This window comes from Acipenser ruthenus, unplaced genomic scaffold (genome assembly GCF_902713425.1).
Source record: "Acipenser ruthenus unplaced genomic scaffold, fAciRut3.2 maternal haplotype, whole genome shotgun sequence".
Classification (NCBI taxonomy): domain Eukaryota; kingdom Metazoa; phylum Chordata; class Actinopteri; order Acipenseriformes; family Acipenseridae; genus Acipenser; species Acipenser ruthenus.
The window spans coordinates 65,924-80,000 of NW_026707271.1; positions in this window are offsets into that span (position 1 = coordinate 65,924).

Consider the following 14,077-nt stretch of genomic DNA (forward strand, 5'->3'; position numbering starts at 1 on the left):
ATAAAATAACATTGACACTGCTTTCAGGTAACATTGCCAATGACACAAAATGATGAATTTTTTCCCAGTTAATTAGGGTCCCTCTTGTAAATGTACTCCCTACTATCCTACCCGCCAATCTCCCGATCCTGCTCTCCTACAGCAGCGGCCTCTTCAATAAACACAAACACACAACTAACCCAATTACATGAGAGGATTCAATTTTCAGCCTCCTACCACATTCGCTGATTCTTTGAGAGACTGCCTAAATTGTTCCAAATTGCCCATAGGCTTAAAGCAGCGGTCGACGTATTTGAAGGGCTAAAACTCAGATTTGTGCAGCAATCGTTCGAGAAACACTGGGGTCACTTACAGACTGTTCATCTGATACTACAGCCCTTGAAACGGTGCTTCTACACGGTGCAGCTCCCCGGGGGGACGAGCTCGCAGACCCCCCCGTGCAGAAAGCTCCGATACCGACCGAGATATTCCGGCGAAAATAGCCGAGAATTAAGCGCCCTCCCCTCTGAGGCTTCGGTCGATTTCCGCCACGAACAAACGAACGGGACTCTGGTCATGTGAAAAAAAAATAATAATAACATGACCAGAGCCCCGTCCGACGTGACGTTGCGGAAATCAGCCAAAGCCTCGGAGGGGAGGGCGCTTAATTCTCGGCTGTTTTCGCTGGCCTCCGGGGCTGCTTCTAACGAGGTCTCCGCAGCTCTTGTGCAAGTGTTCACCCCGACCTCGTGGAACTCCAGCCCGGCCTCATAATACTCGTGCACCCGGGGGAAAAGGGGACGTGCATTTAATTGATGTTCCATCGGGACATGCACATTGAAGTGAATATAGAAAGTCTGCATTTCTCAGCATCGCTCTCTCTTTATACAGCGGCGCTTGCGCATTGAAGTGAAATCGAAAGACTGCATTTCCCAGCGTCGCTCTCTTGTTTTACAGCTGCGCTTGCGCACTGAAGTGAATAAAGTCTCAGCGTGCATTCACGGAGATAATTCTGCGCAGATATTGTGCAGAATGTGACCAATTGATCCAATGAACTTCTATCAACTGGTCAGATTCTACACAAAATGATCTCCGTGAACGCACCCTTAATGACTCCCTTTCACAGCTGCCTGGTTCAACGCAGTTCATTCAGATGCGGTTCTGTAATTACAGCTATTAAGGAAGCGCATTGCTCCCTTACATAAATAAATAAATAATAATAAAACACCTATTTACATGAAAGGAAAATATCACGCACATACGTGACAACAAGTAAAACGTAATTATTTATTTATTTATTTATTTATTTATTTATTTATTAGCAGACGCACTTGTCCAGGGCGACTTACACTCGTAAACAAAAATTATGACGTAAATGTGTGTTAAAAAATATCACGTATACACGTGACAAAGCAACCCGTATTCACGAGAAATTAAATGATCACGTAACTAGGTTTTAAAAAATGATCTCGTAATTAGGTGACAGGGGTCACTTATTGGGGCTTTTTTTACACCCGTGTTGTCTGAGTCGATGCGCTGGAAGTAGGATACAGTCACTCTAAGCAGCACACGTACTGCCCTGACTCACCGGGAGTAAATCCTTTACCATTTGGAAAAACGCAACTGTGCGATCATATTTGCCCACGCAGAATGTTTATGCAGTTCTATGTTGTGAATGTAAATACATGCTGTTTGTTTTAAAACATATTTTTGGTTGTACCCTTCATTTACTAAGAGTATACAAACAACACGAAACGAGATTCACGTGACACGCTTGCAGACATGGAATGTTAAGCAAACGTAATGACATGCAGTTGCGAATCATGACCACGAGGTGTCAGTAATAGATTCGATAGTAACCCAGCGAACACAAAGATATAGTTTTTAAAGTGGCCCGCAGTCCACTTAGAAGTGGCATTCAAGGACAGGGGCAGCGTCCGAACCGAAAGGCCCAGCAACCTGTGCTTTTCACCCTCTTATCTGCATGTCCTAGAGGTGCTCTGTAGCAATTTCCAGCCACCTACCACATTCGCTGATTCTTTGAGAGCCTGCCGAAATTGCTCCAAATTTGGCCATAGGCTTAAAGCAGCGGTCAACTTATTTTAATGGCAAAAAAAAAGAATTTTGCAGGAATCACTCTAAAGACACTGGGCTCAGTCACAGACTGTTGGTCTGATCCTACAGCCCTTGAAATGGTGTTTCTGCCTGGTTGCATGGCTGAAAAACACTTCAAAAGGTACGTTTTCAAGGGGCCCGCAGACCACTTCGAAGTGGCATTCAAGGACAGGGGCGGCGTCGGAACCGAAAGGCCCAGCGACCTGTGCTTTTCAACCAATTATCTACACGTCCTAGAGGTGCTCTGTAGCATGTTTCAGCCACCTACCGCATTCGCCGATGTTTTGAGAGCCTGCCAAAAGTGTTCCAAACTCCCCATAGGCTTAAAGCAGCGGTCGACTGATTTGAATGGCAAAAAACCTGAATTTTCCAGGAATCACTCTAAAAACACTGGGCTCAGTCACAGACTGTTGGTCTGATCCTACAGCCCTTGAAATGGTGTTTCTGCCTGGTTGCATGGCTGAAAAACACTTCAAAAGGTACGTTTTCAAGGGGCCCGCAGACCACTTCGAAGTGGCATTCAAGGACAGGGGCGGCGTCGGAACCGAAAGGCCCAGCGACCTGTGCTTTTCAACCAATTATCTACACGTCCTAGAGGTGCTCTGTAGCAAGTTTCAGCCACCTACCGCATTCGCCGATGTTTTGAGAGCCTGCCAAAAGTGTTCCAAACTCCCCATAGGCTTAAAGCAGCGGTCGACTGATTTGAATGGCAAAAAACCTGAATTTTGCAGGAATCACTCTAAAAACACTGGGCTCAGTCACAGACTGTTGGTCTGATCCTACAGCCCTTGAAATGGTGTTTCTGCCTGGTTGCATGGCTGAAAAACACTTCAAAAGGTACGTTTTCAAGGGGCCCGCAGACCACTTCGAAGTGGCATTCAAGGACAGGGGCGGCGTCGGAACCGAAAGGCCCAGCGACCTGTGCTTTTCAACCAATTATCTACACGTCCTAGAGGTGCTCTGTAGCAAGTTTCAGCCACCTACCGCATTCGCCGATGTTTTGAGAGCCTGCCAAAAGTGTTCCAAACTCCCCATAGGCTTAAAGCAGCGGTCGACTGATTTGAATGGCAAAAAACCTGAATTTTGCAGGAATCACTCTAAAAACACTGGGCTCAGTCACAGACTGTTGGTCTGATCCTACAGCCCTTGAAATGGTGTTTCTGCCTGGTTGCATGGCTGAAAAACACTTCAAAAGGTACGTTTTCAAGGGGCCCGCAGACCACTTCGAAGTGGCATTCAAGGACAGGGGCGGCGTCGGAACCGAAAGGCCCAGCGACCTGTGCTTTTTAACCAATTATCTACACGTCCTAGAGGTGCTCTGTAGCAAGTTTCAGCCACCTACCTCATTCGCCGATGTTTTGAGAGCCTGCCAAATGTGTTCCAAACTCCCCATAGGCTTAAAGCAGCGGTCGACTGATTTGAATGGCAAAAAACCTGAATTTTCCAGGAATCACTCTAAAAACACTGGGCTCAGTCACAGACTGTTGGTCTGATCCTACAGCCCTTGAAATGGTGTTTCTGCCTGGTTGCATGGCTGAAAAACACTTCAAAAGGTACGTTTTCAAGGGGCCCGCAGACCACTTCGAAGTGGCATTCAAGGACAGGGGCGGCGTCGGAACCGAAAGGCCCAGCGACCTGTGCTTTTCAACCAATTATCTACACGTCCTAGAGGTGCTCTGTAGCAAGTTTCAGCCACCTACCGCATTCGCCGATGTTTTGAGAGCCTGCCAAAAGTGTTCCAAACTCCCCATAGGCTTAAAGCAGCGGTCGACTGATTTGAATGGCAAAAAACCTGAATTTTGCAGGAATCACTCTAAAAACACTGGGCTCAGTCACAGACTGTTGGTCTGATCCTACAGCCCTTGAAATGGTGTTTCTGCCTGGTTGCATGGCTGAAAAACACTTCAAAAGGTACGTTTTCAAGGGGCCCGCAGACCACTTCGAAGTGGCATTCAAGGACAGGGGCGGCGTTGGAACCGAAAGGCCCAGCGACCTGTGCTTTTCAACCAATTATCTACACGTCCTAGAGGTGCTCTGTAGCAAGTTTCAGCCACCTACCGCATTCGCCGATGTTTTGAGAGCCTGCCAAAAGTGTTCCAAACTCCCCATAGGCTTAAAGCAGCGGTCGACTGATTTGAATGGCAAAAAACCTGAATTTTGCAGGAATCACTCTAAAAACACTGGGCTCAGTCACAGACTGTTGGTCTGATCCTACAGCCCTTGAAATGGTGTTTCTGCCTGGTTGCATGGCTGAAAAACACTTCAAAAGGTACGTTTTCAAGGGGCCCGCAGACCACTTCGAAGTGGCATTCAAGGACAGGGGCGGCGTCGGAACCGAAAGGCCCAGCGACCTGTGCTTTTTAACCAATTATCTACACGTCCTAGAGGTGCTCTGTAGCAAGTTTCAGCCACCTACCGCATTCGCCGATGTTTTGAGAGCCTGCCAAATGTGTTCCAAACTCCCCATAGGCTTAAAGCAGCGGTCGACTGATTTGAATGGCAAAAAACCTGAATTTTGCAGGAATCACTCTAAAAACACTGGGCTCAGTCACAGACTGTTGGTCTGATCCTACAGCCCTTGAAATGGTGTTTCTGCCTGGTTGCATGGCTGAAAAACACTTCAAAAGGTACGTTTTCAAGGGGCCCGCAGACCACTTCGAAGTGGCATTCAAGGACAGGGGCGGCGTCGGAACCGAAAGGCCCAGCGACCTGTGCTTTTCAACCAATTATCTACACGTCCTAGAGGTGCTCTGTAGCAAGTTTCAGCCACCTACCGCATTCGCCGATGTTTTGAGAGCCTGCCAAATGTGTTCCAAACTCCCCATAGGCTTAAAGCAGCGGTCGACTGATTTGAATGGCAAAAAACCTGAATTTTGCAGGAATCACTCTAAAAACACTGGGCTCAGTCACAGACTGTTGGTCTGATCCTACAGCCCTTGAAATGGTGTTTCTGCCTGGTTGCATGGCTGAAAAACACTTCAAAAGGTACATTTTCAAGTATTTCAATGTTTTTTGACGCCACTTCTTTGGGGCTGCTGCCATCTACTGGTGGAAAATAATTATGACATTGGGGAACCCGATGCAAATGCTGTTACTCTTGTTTGAATTGCTAAAGAAATCTGATTTCTGCAAGAATTCTTCTAAAATCACTGCAGGTGTTTTTAGAACTCTAGAAAAAACGCTCAAACATGTGATGTCCATTGTAATGGACACCAGGTCTGAAAGGGTTAAGGACAGGGGGGGCCTCCGCAGCGCTTGTGCAAGTGTTCACCCAGACCTCGCGGAACTCCAGCCCGGCCTCATAATACTCGTGCGCCGCGGGTTACAGAGGACGTGCATTGAAACGATTTTCCATCGAGACACGGGACCCAGGCTAACCCCCGTGCAGCTCCGCGGGGGATGAGCAGGTGTTCACCCCGAGCTCGTGGAACTCCAGCCCGGCCTCATAACACCCGTGCACCCGGGGGGGACGGGGGACATGCAGGTATTTTTTTCCCCCGGCAGACGGGTCCCAGCCTTACACTCGGGCAGGCCCGGGGAATGTTCGAGGTCGTCGCCCCCGCTGCTGAGGCGCTAAAGTATCCGACTGCCTGGAGCGCTAAACCGGCTCCGATCGGTCAGCGGGGATCGCAGGGAGTTAGCCGTGAATGGAGCCTCCTGCTGCCTTCCCGCCGAGTTTGAAAATAGCCGGGAATTAAGCCCCTCCCCACCGTGGCATGGGCAGCCATCCGCCACTTCAAGACGGACGGGACTCTGGTCATGTTGCAAAACACATGACCAGAGTCCCGTCCGATGTGACGTGGCGGAAGGCAGCCGAAGCCACGGCGGGGAGGGGCTTAACTCTCGGCTGTTTTCGCTGGCCTCCGGGGCTGCTTCTAACGGGGTCTCCGCAGCTCTTGTGCAAGTGTTCACCCCGACCTCGCGGAACACCAGTCCAGCCTCATAATACTCGTGCGCCGCGGGGTACAGGGGACGTGCATTGAAACGATGTTCCCTCGAGACACGGGACCCAGACTAACACCCGTGCAGCTCGGCGGGGGATGAGCAGGTGTTCACCCCGAGCTAGCGGAACACAAAAAAAAATAAAAAATCAAGTAATAGCACCAGCCCAGCCCTGCTCTGCACAGGACCAATCGAGTTCACGCCACCACCATGTAAAAAAAATTAAAAAAAGCAAGTAATAGCACCAGCCCTGCCCTGCTCTGCACAGAACCAATCGAGTTCAAGCCTCCACCACGTAAAAAAAAGCAAGTAATAGCACAAGACCTGCCCTGCACTGCAAAGGACCAATCGAGTTCACGCCACCTCCACGTAATAAAAAAAAATCAAGTAATAGCGCCAGCCCTGCCCTGCTCTCCACAGGACCAATTGAGTTCACGCCACCACCACGTAAAAAAAAGAAAGTAATAGCGCCAGCCCTGCCCTGCTCTGGAAAGGACCAATCAAGTTCACGCCACCACCACGTAAAAAAAAAAAATTCAAGTAATAGCGCCAGCCCTGCCCTGCTCTGCACAGGAAAAATCGAGTTCATGCCACCACCACGTAAAAAAAAAAAATTCAAGTAATAGCGCCAGCCCTACCCTGCTCTGCACAGGACCAATCGAGTTCACGCCACCACCACGTAAAAAAAAAATAAAATAAATTATTCAAGTAATAGCGCCAGCCCTGCCCTGCTCTGCACAGGACCAATCGAGTTCATGCCACCACCACGTAAAAAAAAAAAATATTCAAGTAATAGCGCCAGCCCTGCCCTGCTCTGCACAGGACCAATCAAGTTCACGCCACCACCACGTAAAAAAAAAATAAAATAAATTATTCAAGTAATAGCGCCAGCCCTGCCCTGCTCTGCCCTGCTCTGCACAGGACCAATCAAGTTCATGCCACCACCACGTAAAAAAAAAAAAAAAAAAAATTATTCAATTAATAGCGCCAGCCCTGCCCTGCTCTGCACAGGACCAATCAAGTTCACGCCACCACCACGTAAAAAAAAAAAAAAAAAATTATTCAATTAATAGCGCCAGCCCTGCCCTGCTCTGCACAGGACCAATCAAGTTCACGCCACCACCACGTAAAAAAAAAAAAAAGATTCAAGTAATAACGCCAGCCCTGCCCTGCTCTGCAAAGGACCAATCAAGTTCACGCCACCACCACGTAAAAAAAAAAAAATAATAATAATTATTCAAGTAATAACGCCAGCCCTGCCCTGCTCTGCACAGGACCAATCAAGTTCACGCCACCACCACGTAAAAAAAAAAAAAAAAAAAAATTATTCAATTAATAGCGCCAGCCCTGCCCTGATCTACAGGACCAATCAAGTTCACGCCACCACCACGTAAAAAAAAAAAAAAAAAAAATTATTCAATTAATAGCGCCAGCCCTGCCCTGCTCTGCACAGGACCAATCAAGTTCACGCCACCACCACGTAAAAAAAAAAAAAAAAAAAAAAATTATTCAATTAATAGCGCCAGCCCTGCCCTGCTCTGCACAGGACCAATCAAGTTTACGCCACCACCACGTTAAAAAAAAAAAAAAAAAATTATTCAAGTAATAGCACCAGCCATGCCCTGCTCTGCCCTGCTCTGCACAAGACCAATCAAGTTCACGCCACCACCACGTAAAAAAAAAAAAAAAAAAAATATTCAATTAATAGCGCCAGCCCTGCCCTGCTCTGCACAGGACCAATCAAGTTCACGCCACCACCACGAAAAAAAAAAAAAAAAAAAAAAATTATTCAAGTAATAGCGCCAGCCCTGCCCTGCTCTGCACAGGACCAATCAAGTTCACGCCACCACCACGTAAAAAAAAAAATTATTCAAGTAATAGCGCCAGCCCTGCCCTGCTCTGCACAGGACCAATCAAGTTCACGCCACCACCACGTACAAAAAAAAAAAAAAAAAATTTATTGAAGTAATAGCGCCAGCCCTGCCCTGCTCGCCCTGCTCGCACTGCTCTGCACAGGACCAATCAAGTTCACACCACCACCACGTAAAAAAAAAATTATTCAAGTAATAGCACCAGCCCTGCCCTGCTCTGCACAGGACCAATCAAGTTCACGCCACCACCACGTAAAAAAAAAAAAATATTCAAGTAATAGCGCCAGCCCTGCCCTGCTCTGCACAGGACCAATCAAGTTCACGCCACCACCACGTAAAAAAAAAAAAAAAAAAAAATTATTCAAGTGATAGCGCCAGCCCTGCCCTGCTCTGCACAGGACCAATCAAGTTCACGCCACCACCACGTAAAAAAAAAAAAATAATTATTCAATTAATAGCTCCAGCCCTGCCCTGCTCTGCACAGGAACAATCAAGTTCACGCCACCACCACGTAAAAAAAAAAAAAAACAAAAAAAAAAATTATTCAAGTAATAGCGCCAGCCCTGCCCTGCTCTGCACAGGACCAATCAAGTTCACGCCACCACCACGTAAAAAAAAAAAAAAAAAAAAATTATTCAAGTAATAGCGCCAGCCCTGCCCTGCTCTGCCCTGCTCTGCACAGGACCAATCAAGTTCATGCCACCACCACGTAAAAAAAAAAAATTATTCAAGTAATAGCGCCAGCCCTGCCCTGCTCTGCACAGGAAAAAACAAGTTCACGCCACCACCACGTAAAAAAAATAAAAAAATAAAAGATTATTCAATTAATAGCGCCAGCCCTGCCCTGCTCTGCACAGGACCAATCAAGTTCACGCCACCACCACGTAAAAAAAAAAAAAAAAAAATTATTCAATTAATAGCGCCAGCCCTGCCCTGCTCTGCACAGGACCAATCAAGTTCACACCACCACCACGTAAAAAAAAAAAAAAATATTCAAGTAATAGCGCCAGCCCTGCCCTGCTCGCCCTGCTCTGCACAGGACCAATCAAGTTCACGCCAGCACCACGTAAAAAAAAAAAAAAAATTATTCAAGTAATAGCGCCAGCCCTGCCCTGCTCTGCACAGGACCAATCAAGTTCACGCCACCACCACGTAATAATAAAAAAAAAATATTCAATTAATAGCGCCAGCCCTGCTCTGCTCTGCACAGGACCAATCAAGTTCACGCCACCACCACGTAAAAAAAAAAAAAATATTGAAGTAATAGCGCCAGCCCTGCCCTGCTCTGCACAGGACCAATCAAGTTCACGCCACCACCACGTAAAAAAAAAATAAATAAATTATTCAAGTAATAGCGCCAGCTCTGCCCTGCTCTGCACAGGACCAATCAAGTTCACGCCACCACCACATAAAAAAAAAAAAAAAAAAAATTATTCAAGTAATAGTGCCAGCCCTGCCCTGCTCTGCCCTGCTCTGCACAGGACCAATCAAGTTCATGCCACCACCACGTAAAAAAAAAAAATTATTCAAGTAATAGCGCCAGCCCTGCCCTGCTCTGCACAGGAAAAAACAAGTTCACGCCACCACCAGGTAAAAAAAATAAAAAAATAAAAAATTATTCAATTAATAGCGCCAGCCCTGCCCTGCTCTGCACAGGACCAATCAAGTTCACGCCACCACCACGTAATAATAAAAAAAAAAATTCAATTAATAGCGCCAGCCCTGCCCTGCTCTGCACAGGACCAATCAAGTTCACGCCACCACCACGTAAAAAAAAAAAAAATATTGAAGTAAGCGCCAGCCCTGCCCTGCTCTGCACAGGACCAATCAAGTTCACGCCACCACCACGTAAAAAAAAAATAAATAAATTATTCAAGTAATAGCGCCAGCTCTACCCTGCTCTGCACAGGACCAATCAAGTTCACGCCACCACCACGTAAAAAAAAAAAAATATTGAAGTAATAGCGCCAGCCCTGCCCTGCTCGCCCTGCTCTGAACAGGACCAATCAAGTTCACGCCACCACCACGTAAAAAAAAAAAAAAAAAAAATTATTCAAGTAATAGCGCCAGCCCTCCCCTGCTCTGCCCTGCTCTGCACAGGACCAATCAAGTTCATGCCACCACCACGTAAAAAAAAAAAAATGTTCAAGTAATAGCGCCAGCCCTGCCCTGCTCTGCACAGGAAAAAACAAGTTCACGCCACCACCACGTAAAAAAAAAAAAAAAAAAAAAAAATTATTCAATTAATAGCGCCAGCCCTGCCCTGCTCTGCACAGGACCAATCAAGTTCACGCCACCACCACGTAAAAAAAAAAAAAAAAAAAAAAAATTATTCAACTAATAGCAAAAGCCCTGCCCTGCTCTGCACAGGACCAATCAAGTTCACGCCACCACCACGTAAAAAAAAAAAAAGAAAAAAATTATTCAAGTAATAGCACCAGCCCTGCCCTGCTCTGCACAGGACCAATCAAGTTCACGCCACCACCACGTAAAAAAAAAAAAAAAAAAATTATTCAAGTAATAGCGCCAGCCCTGCCCTGCCCTGCTCTGCACAGGACCAATCAAGTTCACGCCACCACCACGTAAAAAAAAAAAAAAAAAAAAAATTATTCAAGTAATAGCGCCAGCCCTGCCCTGCTCTGCCCTGCTCTGCACAGGACCAATCAAGTTCATGCCACCACCACGTAAAAAAAAAAAAATATTCAAGTAATAGCGCCAGCCCTGCCCTGCTCTGCACAGGAAAAAACAAGTTCACGCCACCACCACGTAAAAAAAAAAAAAAAAAAAAAAATTATTCAATTAATAGCGCCAGCCCTGCCCTGCTCTGCACAGGACCAATCAAGTTCACGCCACCACCACGTAAAAAAAAAAAAAATATTGAATAGCGCCAGCCCTGCCCTGCTCTGCACAGGACCAATCAAGTTCACGCCACCACCACGTAAAAAAAAAAAAAAAAAAAAATATTCAAGTAATAGCGCCAGCCCTGCCCTGCTCTGCACAGGACCAATCAAGTTCACGCCACCACCACGTACAAAAAAAATAAAATAAAAATTATTCAAGTAATAGCGCCAGCCCTGCCCTGCTCTGCACAGGACCAATCAAGTTCACGCCACCACCACGTACAAAAAAAAAAAAAAATTATTGAAGTAATAGCGCCAGCCCTGCCCTGCTCGCCCTGCTCGCACTGCTCTGCACAGGACCAATCAAGTTCACGCCACCACCACGTAAAAAAAAAAAATTATTGAAGTAATAGCGCCAGCCCTGCCCTGCTCGCCCTACTCGCCCTGCTCTGCACAGGACCAATCAAGTTCACGCCACCACCACGTAAAAAAAAAAAAAATATTGAAGTAATAGCGCCAGCCCTGCCCTGCTCTGCACAGGACCAATCAAGTTCACGCCACCACCACGTAAAAAAAAAATAAATAAATTATTCAAGTAATAGCGCCAGCTCTACCCTGCTCTGCACAGGACCAATCAAGTTCACGCCACCACCACGTAAAAAAAAAAAAATATTAAAGTAATAGCGCCAGCCCTGCCCTGCTCGCCCTGCTCTGCACAGGACCAATCAAGTTCACGCCACCACCACGTAAAAAAAAAAAAAAAAAAATTATTCAAGTAATAGCGCCAGCCCTGCCCTGCCCTGCTCTGCACAGGACCAATCAAGTTCACGCCACCACCACGTAAAAAAAAAAAAAAAAAAAAATTATTTAAGTAATAGCGCCAGCCCTGCCCTGCTCTGCCCTGCTCTGCACAGGACCAATCAAGTTCATGCCACCACCACGTAAAAAAAAAAAAATATTCAATAGCGCCAGCCCTGCCCTGCTCTGCACAGGAAAAAACAAGTTCACGCCACCACCACATAAAAAAAAAAAAAAAAAAAAAAATTATTCAATTAATAGCGCCAGCCCTGCCCTGCTCTGCACAGGACCAATCAAGTTCACGCCACCACCACGTAAAAAAAAAAAAAAAAAAAAAAAATTATTCAACTAATAGCAAAAGCCCTGCCCTGCTCTGCACAGGACCAATCAAGTTCACGCCACCACCACGTAAAAAAAAAAAAAGAAAAAAATTATTCAAGTAATAGCACCAGCCCTGCCCTGCTCTGCACAGGACCAATCAAGTTCACGCCACCACCACGTAAAAAAAAAAAAATATTGAATAGCGCCAGCCCTGCCCTGCTCTGCACAGGACCAATCAAGTTCACGCCACCACCACGTAAAAAAAAAAAAAAAAAAATTATTCAAGTAATAGCGCCAGCCCTGCCCTGCTCTGCACAGGACCAATCAAGTTCACGCCACCACCACGTAAAAAAAAAAAAAAAAAAAAAAAATTATTCAAGTTATAGCGCCAGCCATGCCCTGCTCTGCACAGGACCAATCAAGTTCACGCCACCACCACGTACAAAAAAAAAAAAAAAATAATAATAATTTATTGAAGTAATAGCGCCAGCCCTGCCCTGCTCGCCCTGCTCGCCCTGCTCTGCACAGGACCAATCAAGTTCACGCCACCACCACGTAAAAAAAAAAAAAAAAAAAAATTATTCAAGTAATAGCGCCAGCCCAGCCCTGCCCTGCTCTGCACAGGACCAATCAAGTTCACGCCACCACCACGTAAAAAAAAAAAAAAAAAAAAAAAAAAAAATTATTCAAGTAATAGCGCCAGCCCTGCCCTGCTCTGCATAGGACCAATCAAGTTCACGCCACCACCACGTAAAAAAAAAAAAAAAAAAAAAAAATAAAATTATTCAAGTAATAACGCCAGCCCTGTCCTGCTCTGACCTGCTCTGCACAGGACCAATCAAGTTCACGCCACCACCACGTAAAAAAAAAAAAAAAAAAAAAAAAATGATTAAGTAATAGCGCCAGCCCTGCCCTACTCTGCACAGGACCAATCAAGTTCACGCCACCACCACGTAAAAAAAAAAGAAAAAAAAAAAAAATATTCAACTAATAGCGATAGCCCTGCCCTGCTCTGCACAGGACCAATCAAGTTCACGCCACCACCACGTAAAAAAAAAAAAAAAAAAAAATTATTCAACTAATAGCGAAAGCCCTGCCCTGCTCTGCACAGGACCAATCAAGTTCACGCCACCACCACGTAAAAAAAAAAAAAAAAAAAAATTATTCAAGTAATAGCGCCAGCCCTGCCCTGCTCTGCACAGGACCAATCAAGTTCACGCCACCACCACGTAAAAAAAAAAAAAAAAAAAAATTATTCAAGTAATAGCAACAGCCCTGCCCTGCTCTGCCCTGCTCTGCACAGGACCAATCAAGTTCACGCCACCACCACGTAAAAAAAAAAAAAAAAAAAAAATATTCAATTAATAGCGCCAGCCCTGCCCTGCTCTGCACAGGACCAATCAAGTTCACGCCACCACCAAGTAAAAAAAAAATAAAATAAAATAAATTATTCAAGTAATAGAACCAGCCCTGCCCTGCTCTGCCCTGCTCTGCACAGGACCAATCAAGTTCACGCCACCACCACGTAAAAAAAAAAAAAAAAAATATTGAAGTAATAGCGCCAGCCCTGAACTGCTCGCCCAGCTCTGCACAGGACCAATCAAGTTCACGACACCACCATGTAAAAAAAAATAAATAAATAAAAATAATTATTCAAGTAATAGCACCAGCCCTGCCCTGCTCTGCCCTGCTCTGCACAGGACCAATCAAGTTCACGCCACCACCACGTAGAAAAAAAAAAAAAAAAAAAATATTCAACTAATAGCGAAAGTCCTGCCCTGCTCTGCACAGGACCAATCAAGTTCACGCCACCACCACGTAAAAAAAAAAAAAAAAAAAATATTCAAGTAATAGCGCCAGCCCTACCCTGCTCGCCCTGCTCTGCACAGGACCAATCAAGTTCACGCCACCACCACGTAAAAAAAAAAAAAAAAAAAAAAATTATTCAAGTAATTGCACCAGCCCTAGCTCTGCCCTGCTCTGCACAGGACCAATCAAGTTCACGCCACCACCACGTAAAAAAAAAAAAAAAAAAAAATTATTCAAGTAATAGCACCAGCCCTGGCTCTGCCCTGCTCTGCACAGGACCAATCAAGTTCACGCCACCACCACGTAAAAAAAATAAAAAAATAAAAAAATTATTCAAGTAATAACGCCAGCCCTGCCCTGCTCTGCACAGGACCAATCAAGTTCACGCCACCACCACGTAAA